Genomic DNA, 13,588 nt, shown 5'->3' with positions numbered 1-13,588 from the left:
ATTTCTGTTGCGTGTCCGGACAAATAAGACGTCTTTTTTTTTTCAAGATACGCGTCATTGGCGATTCTTGCTGTGATACGGTTCATATATTGTATGTAGGTTTCATCGCAATTGATCAAGGATTATGTCGCCCTTGAGATGATATATTTTGGAAATAAATTTAGACAAATTAGGAGTTGACACGATATCATATGAAGCACATACTCCATCGAAATACTATAGATCTATACTAGTGATAGCGGTGCATTATAAGAAAGTTACATATCCGGAAATATCATGCTCAAAATTCACTCAAAATACTCCATAGACGCGTTGCAGTATGGGAAAGCTCCATATACGGACAATATCATGCTCCAAATTTACTCATAATACTCCATGGAAGCGTTGCAGCATGGGAAAGTCCCGTTTTCGGACAAAAACAGGAGGCATTCATGGTCAGAATATGCAATATGCAGTATTACTGTTCGCCGTACAGTGGCGCTGCAACTTTATCATGGTGGCAGCATTCTAGGCAATTTGATGATCCTGTCACCAAGGAGTATCAGGAAGCCAAATTCAACCGAGAATAAAATGCATACGGTAGTAGTAAGTAGACGTAAGCCTTTATTTTTCTTGGAAGGCCCTGTCGGCCAGTACATATACATGATATTATACAGGTGGTGCAGTTTGGGAAATTCAGGTCATTGGATCCAGATTTTTTTTAGAACGGATCGGAGCTGAGGCACATGATATATGTGTGTTGGAACATAATATCTGTGTGTTATTTTTGTGCGGATGTAAAGAGTGAGGTGTTGTCAGTGAAACATCAACCGCGCGACAGTTTGACCTGATGGGACCGTACCACGCGTGTTTGGAGCAGTCAAAGCCCGACAAACAACGGTCTATACCGCGCCACCACCATGTTTGCGAATGTGTACAACTTGCAAGGTTTGAACTGGTAAGTACACAATGGATTTTTTACCAAAAAAAAAGCTTTTATCGCATGTAAACTGACCCCGTTAGCTCAACTGCATCTTTCATGTTGCGTCATATCTTGCATCTTTCATCCTAAAAGCGCTGACGGGAGATTCCCCCGAAACCTTACTACCTTCAAACAAATGACATGGATCATCATTAATAATCTACTCCCATTTCAACGAATGGTGTTTAGGGCTGCATGTTTGGGAGTCGTCAACACACATAAAATGCATTTAGCGGCGCGCCGCGGGCATACAAGCTGAATCAAAAGCCGGGCTCAGGTACTACTGGGCGGGGCCGGGAAACTCCCCAGAACCGCTGAGATCTATTTGCACCGGCGGGCTGACTGCTTTGGACCGCCGAATGAACTCGCCAATGGCCCGATACCAGTCTGACCAGCACAAACCAAGACATCTTACATGATTACGTTCAAAGTTATTGTATATTAAGGGTAAGACTAGCCTGTCAATAGCCTCTGTCTTTTAGTTATGCAAAACAAGCCTAACATATGCATGGAGGACAGGGTAGCTGACACTACAGTCAATTTGAGGCTGGCAATTTGAGGCTGTAGTGTTCCCGGGAACGAGCGTTTCGCGATCTTCCACCAGCCATATGGAAGTGGTTACTCACAGGATGATCCTGTCAGCAGTAGAAAAATCTGCACTGCTGACAAGATGATCCTGTCAGCTGTAACAGATAGAATAGACGACATAATGTATCTTATACAAAGGTTCCTCAGTAGCTAGGCAGTAAATAAGCTATATTTATGACTAAGACACGTGACCAGGCCGTATTCGGAAGCTCATCTGAATAGATTAGTGTTGACCAATAGCGAGGCTAGCTATTGAGAGCAGCTAGCTCGTTAGCATAAGCCCGCCGATTTGAACTCAGAAGCTGTCCTGTGAGGCTGTGACTAAGGTTAGTGATCACACGTAGATTAGCTCTCTGTATTTAGTTCGTAAAAATACTAGATGGCTGTAGAATATCCCACATTTCCATCTGTAACTCAACCTTCCGTAATCGTAACGCTCTAGATTATTGTGTATCCTCCTGTAGGCCTTTAGTAGACTTAGCTTGCATAGTACAGCATATAACACAGAATAAACGCGTGTTAGCTTGTTTTCGGCCCGTTTCTTTGCGTAGCTAGTTAACTTTTCCCGGCTGTTTTTGTGCCGTACGAGTGTTGTTGCTTTTCCTGTACTTCCAAATTCTTTGTCCTGCTGTTTTGCCCGCAGTTTTCTGCATATTTTCCGTTTTCCAGCTGTGGTACTAGTATAGCGTGGGGTTCGTGTCCTTTTTTTCACACCGCATAATTGATTGGACCTCGCCGACATCGTGGTCGACGATCCGTCTCCGTCCTCTAGTGTCCCGCTGTGCGCCTTCCGGGCCATTGTTTTTTTAAAGAAGACCGCTCTCTCGGACGCCTTGACTTGCAAATTGAATATACCATTGTTGTCAGTTTTCTGTGCCCCACTCCATATTCTTTCACTATCGTTAGCTCAAAATCTCGTTTGTGTTTTAGACCTATTCTGTTTTGGACTGTTTTGGCTCCCCGTTTTGTAGTTCCCATTTCTGTTCGGCTCTTTATTTTTGTACAATCATGGCGGCCGCCAAAACCAAGGAGGTTAAAAAAATTATTCTTAACCTCCTTGCCAAAACTAATGCCCCGGAGATTCCGTAATTTTGATAATAATAGAGGCTGCATTGTCCTTCTAGCCTCTACCAGGCTCCGTCCTATCGTTGGGAAAATAGTAGAAATCAGCCGAGGTACTCCGCTATACAGGGTAGGTCCGCTATACAGTAAAGTTCCATTTCGATGGAACTCTATTTCTTTTAATTAGAATGGTAAAGTAATATGTATCTTGGTTTCTTTGCACTAGAGGATCAATAGACCAATTTTAATGACACAAACATTCTGTCATGGGGGGGGGGGGGTAAACACAAAATTCCAGGACATCGTGCACCTATGATGAAATTGGTTTGTGTCGTTCAAAATCGTTTATTGCAGTGTAGCCCTGTCCATGTGCCCGCCATGCTTAATAATAAGATTTTTTTCTGTACCCACTCTGTTCAAGCCCCGAGTTCGGGTGGCAGGGGACGTCTTGGACAGAGAAGAATATGACTACCTGAAGTCATCCGGACATCTTTACATGTCCGATGAAGTCAGCGATGAGGATGGCAAGTCATCGGTGTGGGTCCAGCCACCCGCCTGGCGGGCGGACAAGTTAACGGACATAACGCGAAGGTTCCAGGCGGTCCTAGACCAGAATAGGAGAGACAGGCGCCTGCCCTTCTCCAACAAAGAGAGAAAGCAAGGGGAGGAGTTTACAGACAGATGTCCACCATCCAGCAGGGCTGCACAGCCACTAAGGCTGTGGCCTTCCAGGAAGAGGAAGGCGCGGAGGGAGAGGAAGGCGCGGAGGGAGAGGAAGGCGCGGAGGGAGAGGAACGCGCAGAGGGAGGGGAAGACACGGAGGAAGAGGAAGACAGCGACTGAAGCTAGGAGTTGTGATGATGAATGATGACTGGTTTATACAACTTATAAAACACACCACATGGCAGCCCTAAGGCTGAATTGGTAGGCTTGTTGACAACAATAAAAGAAGCACATACTTCATCATCAAAACGTCACATTCCACTATTTACTATCGCTGCCTCGCAAATTGACCATATAGTACGTAGATATGACTTTTTGTATATCTCACAGTGTTGGCTTTAAAAGTTTGTTGTAGTCGGTTTTTACTATCGTAGTGTAGCAAGTTGACCCGTAGTACGTAGATAAGACTTTTTGTATATCTCACAGTGTTGGCATTAAATGTTTGTTGTAGTCGGTTACTCGAGCGAGTCTCTCGCTCTGCCGGAGATCATCTCACGGCACAGTGGGAACCAGTCCCTGGAGGTTGGGGATCTCAGTAGAGAGTGTGCAAAGTTTCTGCATACTTCCTCACGTCTTTGTGATAGTGGTGTTAGTGAGAGTTCTCCAATACAACTTGCATTTGATGATACTTCTGTTTTGCACTCGTGTATTGATTTGCCTATGTCTTTGGTGTGGTGCTTCTGTTATACTTAGTTCGTGTAGTATATTATTCTATGTGTAAAGAGTTAGGAATTCAAAACGTATTATAATGTGTGAGGATTATTTTCTCTCCCAAATAGTCCGAAAATGTGACGCCTCCTAAAGTTTCTGAAAGGAGTAGTGTTACGGTCCGATTCTTGGTTCCGAATATCCTCAGTTATATGTACACCTTCCGGAGCGTAACGCGCGGTCAGAAGCTATGGCATATTCCGAACGTATTTTGTCTTAAATGAGTCCGAAACTGGAAGTCCGGATATTATGAAGAGTATTGTGGTCCCGTTCTTTACTACGGAAATCATCCGAAAACGTAAGGAAGTTGAGTCGTGTTTTTGTCCGGATTTATCCTAAAGCATTACCAGTTCGGACGTATATGTACTTAAAAATGTCCGGAAATCACCATCTCTCGGACATTCTCGGGAATCCAGATATGAGGAGAAGGGTTACGATCCGATTCTTCGTTCGAATATCCTTAGTATATGTAACCTTTCCGGAGCGCAACAGCTCCGAACGTGGTCCGAAAACATATCGTAGTCGGAACGTGTTTTGTCTCAAATGACTCCAAAAATGTCCCATTACTGGAAATCCGGATATGAGAAATAGTATTATGTTCCCATTTTGGACTCCGAATATTTGTAGCGTTTGCAACCTTTCCGGATGGTGGTAACTCCGAACGGGCTCCAAAAATATGACGTATTCGGAACGTGTTCTGACTCATTTGAGTCCGAAAATATTCCATTACTGGAAATCCGGATATGAGAAATAGTATTATGTTCCCATTCTGGACTCGAATATTATCCAAACACGTAAGGGTGTATCGTCCGGATATTGCCCGGATATGTCCTAAAACGTTCCCAGTCCGGACATATACAAACGTTGAAATGTCCGGAAATAACCCCCTTTCACACAGTGAAGGTAGTAAACATCCTCCATCATAATTATGAAGAAACCGATATAAATAAAATGTATTCAGCCATTTTACAACTTGAACAATTTCTGTTTATCGCGAGCACTTTGGGTTGTTTGATCAGTCTAATATTTTTAGACATGCCTTTCCTACCCACTGTGACTGGACTATCAGGTACTAGTAGTGTTTTTTTTTATGATTGCAAGCTAGGGTACCGTTTTCTTAAACGGATTTCAATCTAAACCGAATCCTTTTGAAGAAAATAGTTTATGCAAGTTCAGGTCACTGTTGCACTTTAAGCTTCAATTTCGTTTGGATTAGTTTTAGTACACCGCATCAAGTCTGACTATTGAAGGGGCGTGAAAAAAACAACACAGTCAAAGTCCTGCAATGTGAATCCTTCTTCTGTCTAAGCTGTTACAGATGCAACTTACGGGGCACAAAGCCAACTCCTTGCATATTGTTTTTCAGTTCTTGCATCAAATTGTCTTTGTGCTGGCGATATCGTACCTTCCAAGTTTTGTTCGATCTCATTATTTTTCAAACATTTTGACCACCTCCTCTGTTCAGACCTTTATTCCTCCTGATTGCGCCACAAGGAAGAGCATTGACACGAGTCTGTTTCACACCTGCCATCCTTTTCTGAAGCAGACTTTGCATGGTTATCCAGGTAAATGGTCGTCTCGTTGGTCCATATGACAGTCATCGACGTCTTCCCCATCTAAAAGCATCTACTGGCACCATAACAGCCTCGCCTCCCTGTTAGCCTCGCGGATGACTTGGCAATACCACGGGCCGCTTTTCATCTGTGAAAATTGGTTTCTTCAACGGAATCTTTAAAATATTTGTGCGACACTTCCCCGCAAGCTTTGAAAAATACGAGACAAATAAGTGACTTGCCCATTAAATGGCATAATGGTTTACTTGATTGTCGAGAACGAGACTGACAGTCCGAATCTTAAGAAGGAAAGCACACCTTTGACTACATAGTCAAGTGTTTATAAGGCAGACTAAATCAATGACATATGACAGACATCACGTGAATTTGCTCTCTGACATAAAAATGTAAAAAAAAAAATGTTCTGTTGCTGATGTTGCTAGATCGCAGTGAAAAACAAAACAAACTCTATTGTTGCACTATTTCAGACTCAATACTCATTGAACGTATACAGTATGAGTGTTCGTTAATTTTAGCTGATGCTATGGAGGGATCATCGTATACTTCTTTCCGAGCTGGGATGGGGAAAGCAATCTTGACCGCTGCTACGTACACTCTTAATAATACCTTCACCGAGAAGGATATGTTTTGCACAACGTTTGTGTAATATACTATCTGTCTGTCTGTGTTTGTGTGTATGTGTATGTGTGTCTCATGATAACTCGAGAATACCTGGGTGGACATTTTGTATCAGGTAAGCCCACTGTACCTGTCAATGATAATTCGCTGACTTCTGGTCCACTTCTTGATCAACCTTTCTGCTTCCTCCATCTGCCTCCAACTCAGGCCCCTTCTCATACCCCAGCAGAAAGTGCTGATGCTGACGGCTGCGACTTCAGCCGCCTGATAGGATCCGCAATGCAGCATGTGCTTCTTCTGATCTTGTTGAGTACTGCATGCATCAGTTCAATTCCTTGTTCGCAATGGAACCCGGCTCTCATTTTTCAACGACGACCCAGTCTATCATTTAATCCTCCATTATGTGCATCTTTATCGGGATGGTGGCTTTTGGGAATTACTCCCAGAATAGTCTTCTCTGTAGCAGAATATAATGACGAATGATAGTTAAAAAATATGCATTATGAGATGTCAGAAGTTAAATCATTAGCTTTAGGGTTTGCACTTCCCCAAAAAGACGTCGATGTCTGAACAAATCTATTTTTTTTTTCTTCATAGAATCAAAGAAACACTGGTTAACAGTTATTCTTTCAACAACGAGGTCATCTTTGCAATGAACCATAAAATCACACCACTTAAAGCCTGTGATGCTAAGCTTACCACTTACTTGGTAATACAATTGGTATACTTTCTTTAGGCTGTACTGTCCGCGCAGGCATTCTCTTAGATACGGGCAGTCCTGATAAGAGTCCTTCTGTGGACATTTGATTTCCAGCAACCCCCGCATTCCGTTGCCCGGAGCAGTTGGGTCATTAACAACTCTATCTGGGGTGCTGATGGATTGATAACAAAACTAATTGTGTACACATTCACCCCCTTGTGTTTGGCATACACTTCGGCAGCACTTGACTCCATGTGCAATCCTCTCGCCATAGCACTCGCCTGGATGGTCTCTCGGCTGTTTCTTAGCCCTCCACTTGTTTTGTAGGTAGCGGAACTGGCTGGTCGCCGTTCATCGCTAAGTGGTTAAAAGCTAGAATAGTTCAAACCTCATGATATATCAACGTTAAGTCGCCAAAACAATTCCCGTGCGTTGCTGTTCCCTTTTTCTTCTAATGTGGTGTGTGCTTTAGAATTTCTTTTTGATATTCTACAGTGTAAGTAGTTATCAATACCATCCCTATGTTGTTGTTTTTTCAAAGGCATCTACCAGAGCTGCAGCTGAAGTCGCAAATGTACAGATGTACTCCTATGCTCCCAATATCTACCAAAATGACTTCCAAGTATCCATGGATAAGTAAAATATAACATGTCATTAGTTTCCTTTTTACGCATGTAACAATGATGTCATGGGTAGCGGGTGTTCTCAGAGGTCATATCATATCTATCCAAATCTTGTCAAGGGCCCTGGGGTTGAATGGAATCACCTCGGTTTTTGCAAAGCCGTTTTCTGTGTGAATGAGGCGTCGTGTACAGAACTATTTACGATATCTTGAGCAATGGCATTTAGAGATAGATGGTTTGTATGTTGATCAAGGATCAGTAGTATTGGTCGGGTCTGATGGTAATGTGGTACAAGGATTCTCAATACACAGAGATTGCACAAAGTTCAGTGGCCAGGCTGGGTGAACGTAGAAGTACTTTCACAGTTCGGTGAAGTCACGGCAGAAGGTCGCGCCGGTGGTCATATTAAAATGTTCAAGGCTGGTGATACGGATGGGCAGCGACGCGTTCACGTTGTAGAGGTAGTCGGGCCGGGTCACGATTGAGTTGGCACTCCGGAGCAGTTACAGTTACTTAGGTATTATTGTCAATTCCGCCATCACATTCAAGGCGAATCACAAACATCTCTAAAGGCAAGGTCTAAAAGCTTTCTTCGGCATCAAACAATCTCTAGACAATGCCGACGCCCCAATTTCTGTGAGAAACTAACTCTTTGGAGGGTGCGTTAAACCCATTATCCTTTACGGTTCTGAAATGTGGGGTTCGTTCAAATTCCTGTCCAATTGAATCGGTTCATTTAAAATTCTGAGAAAACAATCTCATTACGTTTACCTAGGTCTGCTTGCAGCCTAGCTGCAAGAGCGCAATTAGGAAGATACCCCATACAAGTGGAGGCTTCGCTAAATGCCGTCAAATATTTCCTTAGAATTCGCCAGTATGTGCCAGCCGACAATTTTCGAGCAGATCCTTTCTGCTGCCAGTTAGATCTAGACAAATCTGTCGTTAAATGCATGTTGGGCGACAGGAGTAAGTGTTCAAAGGAGAGCGGGCTTTCTTTCTTTTGGCATCTTCAAATTTCAATTTCATTTATTAAAAATAAACACTATGTAGAGGAAAATACGGCCTTTCCAGTATTGTAACTATACTTTTCCTTACCTGCTGCCTGTCATTCGCAAATGCAGGGAAATGGTTCTTTATGCGTTGTAGCTGGTGCGTCACTTTGAGGCCTCTGGTCGTCGGAACCACCGTGCACAACATTTTCATGAGATGCACCATCTTACTCCAAGGGTGGTTGTTGTGACAGCTTTCCCTGATGTTCTCAATACCTTTCACTGCTGCAAGGCCCTGCATGAGGCTGATTACATAGCAGGAATTCCTGGCACTGTGTATTCCCTGTCGGATAAGTAATTTAGGTAAATTTAAGCCCGCTGACATTTTCTTACGCATTGGAATGTATGGTTCCCGGAAAGGGTTCCCGGAAAATTAAGTAGAAAGGCAACATTTTCCTCCCATTAGTAAAGAAAAATCAAATATGGCATTTTCGCATGATGTTAGGTAGGTCCTAATTAGCATATAAATAAATTCCATTGTATTGGCCCTTCCTGAAGGTTAGACCTATATCTCCACTAAAACATTGACCACAAAATACATACTCCCTGCATGAATAGCCAAATGATGACATCAAACAAGAATGCTGTTCTTTATAAATGGGAGGGAAATATCCTGCATCTTCTGGAACACGTTGCCTTTCTAGTTTTATGATAATGTTATACATGCAACATCATAAATTATTCAAGTCAGAGCCATAATATTTTTGCCTGATGATCATGTAGATTTGGATATGAAAATGGCATGGATGTAATAATGAAGGGGATTGGACTGAGGCCAGCGCGAGGACGAGGCTCCGCACAAGGGTTTCGCAATGGATGGCGGGTACCTGGAAGTGGTGCGCGCCGTATATCTCAATCGCGGAGCATTTTGGTAGCGCTAAACGACACTTTATGTCGGAATCCGAAGTCTTGTGCGTTACTACTGGGTGGATACTACTTTGGACGTTATTGCACAGCCCCTTTTGGTAAAAAGAAATGATCTTGCATTAAAACAGAACAATACACTATAGGTTTGGGAGCTTTCGTGCTATTGAAATTAATCCATGAACCTTCTCTACTACAAATAGATCTTACTTTAAAGGACTAATAGTATTCCATAACAAACTAATTCAATGTACGGAAACGTTTTCAGGTGTATGTCTCAAAATTACTTTAAAAAAGGGGAGAAATGATGTTTGTATGTATTGTTAATCTTTGCTGAGATTAAGATCACCTTTACTGCTATTCTAAGCCAAGTTTCAGTCACAATGTAAGTATACGACACTCTAAATTTCAATATGTTGCCCTATTCCATATGATTGTATATAAACAAACTCATAAGTATGAACTTTGTTTGTTGGCATGTATGTATGTATGTATGTATGCAACTTTTTTTAACCTTAACATCTCTCTTTGATAATATTTCCCTTCATGTAAAACAAAATGTACAAAAATACAAGGCAAGAGACAAAAACACCAGCACTACAGGGCAAATTTTCATCAGACATTTTTGGATTCTTTTATAGTGACATTATAGATATGTATGTGCTAGTCAAATAACACTACATGGATTCAGCATAATTAATGTACATGTATTAACCCTCATACACCAGAGCCCATATCTTATCAATCATAAACCACCTCATGGCGGAACACAACAGATTTGTACTGAACAATACAAGCTGCATATCCATACAGATATCTGATTATATACACTGTACATTTCTCTTAAAGGAAAAAATTATGCAAAACCTACAAAGATAACCTTGCCTTTACTGACTCTCGACTCGGCTGTTGCACTTCCCTTGCTGGAGATAATCATGGTCATTCAGCTGTGGTAAGGGTCTCTTTCCTTCCTTGGAAATCGTTGATAAATCTTTGATGTATCTCCTCACTGTCTCGATTACATCCTGCACAAATATAGCAAAGTGCACCGTGTGAATGCATATGCACACCTCTGGGCAATACATGCCCTTCTTTTCTATTTGTCCTGCTCTTCAGCAAGCACTGTTGATTATGCTGTCTTGCTGACTAGGTCCGTACTGTTGTTTCTGGTATACAACAAGGGTTGTAGCATGGATTGTCTGCTTTCCATCAAGAGTCTCCTCATTGAAATCGTTATTGTCGGCAGCAACTTGGATGAAGGCGCCTGGTGATATGTTAGTTAGAATGACAACTCCAAAGTTCTCAGATTTGGCAGTATTCTTCAATGCAAGGCTAGTGTCAATCAGCTCTACGTCATCATATGAACAACAGCGGCCTAGGCTATTTAGCACTTGGACTGGTTGCTTAGAAGCTGTTATATGTCTCACAGCCACTCCTAGCCCGACGTGTTTTTGCATTTTGACGTCCGTGACTGATTGCAAGAATGATATCCTCTGATATTGACAATATCTGTCTCTTCTCTCTCTTATTGCTAGCTGTATGACTGGTATCATTCGTGATAATGGAACACATAGTCCTTGGGCCAGGTCCATCAAAATAGCCATCTGGTACCAAACAGAGGGACATAGGGTGACTTACTTTTTGAAAAGGTTCATTCCTCTACTTTATCATTATGCATAAAAATAATGTCAAAAGTCCAGCTTTTTAGGAATTATCACGTGATATGATGACGTCACTCAAACCAATAGGACGACCAAAAATCGTCTATATCAAGTCGTTTCATGTAGTTTTAAAAATTATCAACCATATTTCAGTAGTATTTCTTTACGTTTATATCAAACAAAAACCAGTTAAGGACATTTGAGGCCTTTTTGAAGTAAACTTTCTATAACGATTGCCATGGAAACGGTGAAAAATAACCAGGCATAGTTCTCACCTGCTAACGTTTCGATGTCTATCAGACACCTTCTTCAGAGGTTCTGACTGGAGTACTGTTTCTCACAACTATAAGTAGCCGATGTAGGTGGTGCTTTTGCGGTGAGAAGCTCTGAAGAAGGTGTCTGATAGACATCGAAATGTTAGCAGGTGAGAACTATACCTTGTTATGTACAAATAACCTCCTATATTCTACCAACTTGATGAAATTATTTTCGGAAGGTGAAAAATAACATTCTATCACAGGAAAGTTGCTAAATAAGCCTTTTTTGGATGCTTATGAATGTCAGTCATCATCGAGACTTGACCAACAACACTAGACGATCCATAACTAATAACAGGGCTCTTAGAAAATATTTTAGCTAGGTAAGAAATAAGTAGAAGTTATTTTACCTAAGAAATCAGGTGACATGTGTCATTTTGGCAGCCATCTTGGATCTGCTACTAGTATCTTGTAGCATAATTTCTTGCAAGTACTAAACATTTATCAAAGATTTTTACCATTATGCTAAATGTTATGAACATGACTATAACTTGCGGTTCATTTCAATAAAGTTTGACAGATTTTATGACGGTTGCCATGGAAACGGTGAAAAATACAATTCTCTAACTGGAAAGTTACTAAACAAGCCGTTTTTTCATACCTAGAATTCCAGTCATTCTTAAGACTTAGCCAACATTCCTAAACGATCCACAACTAGTATTAGGGCTCTTAGAAAATATTTCAGCTAGGTAAAAAATAAGTAGAAGTTAAGAAATCAGGTGACACGCGCCATTTGGCGGCCATCTTGGATCTGCTATCTTGCAGTTTCCACTGCTTAATTTCTTACAAATACTAAACATTTATTGAAGATTTTTACCAGTATGCTAAATATTTTTAACATGACTAAAATTTGTGATTCATTATGAGGCCTTCTAAACTATGTTTGAAGGTATATTGAAATGCAGTTAGGTAAATTCTATGATGGTTGCCATGGAAACGGTGCTTAAGTAACAACTTATCACAGCACAGTTGCTGCATGGTATAACAAGCATTCTTGAAAGCTCATCATTTCCCGTCATAATCAAAACTTGGCCAAGTTCATTTTCTTCCAGTTCCAGGTCTCCAGGCTTAACAAAAGAATGATAAGAAAATATATACTAACATAACATGAATGAAAAATAGACGGGCAGCAATACTTCTCTTCCAGACTGCTGCCACATAGTTTGAACAGCCTGTATCTGAGCCCATTAACGTCCCTTGTTACTGGTCGGGAACAGTACATGTGGAAAGTTAAATCCTGTAGTTTCTTGAAAAGCTAATATGAGAGCTCCGACTTATTCCATTCCTTCTACGTAGTTTCAACATTTCCTGAAAGTCTGTTTTCCTTGACAAGCTGATGTACTCCTAACTTTCGCCGTCCAGAAAACGCCCTCAGTGTCGCATCCAGTCTAGGCATGCATTCCAAGGAGACTTTTGCAAAGGTCTTCTCCTTATTCTCTAATGACCGCACTCGCGATACTAACATATCGTATTCGTCAAACATATCCTATTCGTGTCTGCGTCCCACACTTGAAAAAAGATTGATTGACAATATGAAGAAACTGTGTGTAAAGATGCCTGTACAGAATACACTTGATGACAATATGAAGTCATATCTTGTATTATAAAAGTTACCTATCGCTGCCCTATACTGGTTTAAATCAATTCCCATTTTCTCGCAGACCCCCCGACAAGCTTATCATCTAGGACAGATTATGGGGTAGGGAGATGGACTCCCACTTCCATAATGACAATCTCGACATGTACAGAAAATGAAAATCGGACAACAAAAAAACGTAAATTAATACATACAACCGTAGCCGTAAATGACATGTCGATGAAGTTTTGAGTAAGTGGTTTCACAAAGCTTAAGGCAGCGCTACGACTTAAACATGTCAGAGGTCCGGAAGGGGTCTAGCTCAGATGGTTTGGAGATCAGTCGACGTAGGTCATGGCTTGTCTTGATTTTCCCGTCGTACGACCAGGCCTGGTTTATCCTCTTCTCCTTGGCTAGTTGTCGAGCTTCATACAAGAGCTTCCAGTTCGGCTGGGTTGAGTTTTCATTGGTAAAAATTCCTTCTTTCCTAGCTCTACTTCAGCCGCTGACTTTGATTTCATAACGATCGCCTTGGAACGATATGAACAGAACTTCACAATAACT

The 13,588-nt window shown here is 41.5% G+C and overlaps 1 long non-coding RNA gene across 1 annotated transcript; it reads left to right on the top strand.

Annotated features, from left to right (window-relative positions):
- Positions 1–1,602: 1,602 nt before the first annotated feature.
- LOC136420905 (uncharacterized) lies at positions 1,603–3,792 on the top strand. The gene is made up of 2 exons (XR_010753347.1): positions 1,603–1,875; positions 3,033–3,792. It is a non-coding gene; the product is annotated as an uncharacterized lncRNA (long non-coding RNA).
- Positions 3,793–13,588: the final 9,796 nt, after the last annotated feature.

This window comes from Branchiostoma lanceolatum, chromosome 15 (assembly GCF_035083965.1).
Source record: "Branchiostoma lanceolatum isolate klBraLanc5 chromosome 15, klBraLanc5.hap2, whole genome shotgun sequence".
NCBI classification, from domain to species: Eukaryota; Metazoa; Chordata; class Leptocardii; order Amphioxiformes; family Branchiostomatidae; genus Branchiostoma; species Branchiostoma lanceolatum.
The sequence above is the reverse complement of the archived record's forward strand: the minus strand, read 5'-3'. Positions and strand labels throughout refer to the sequence as shown.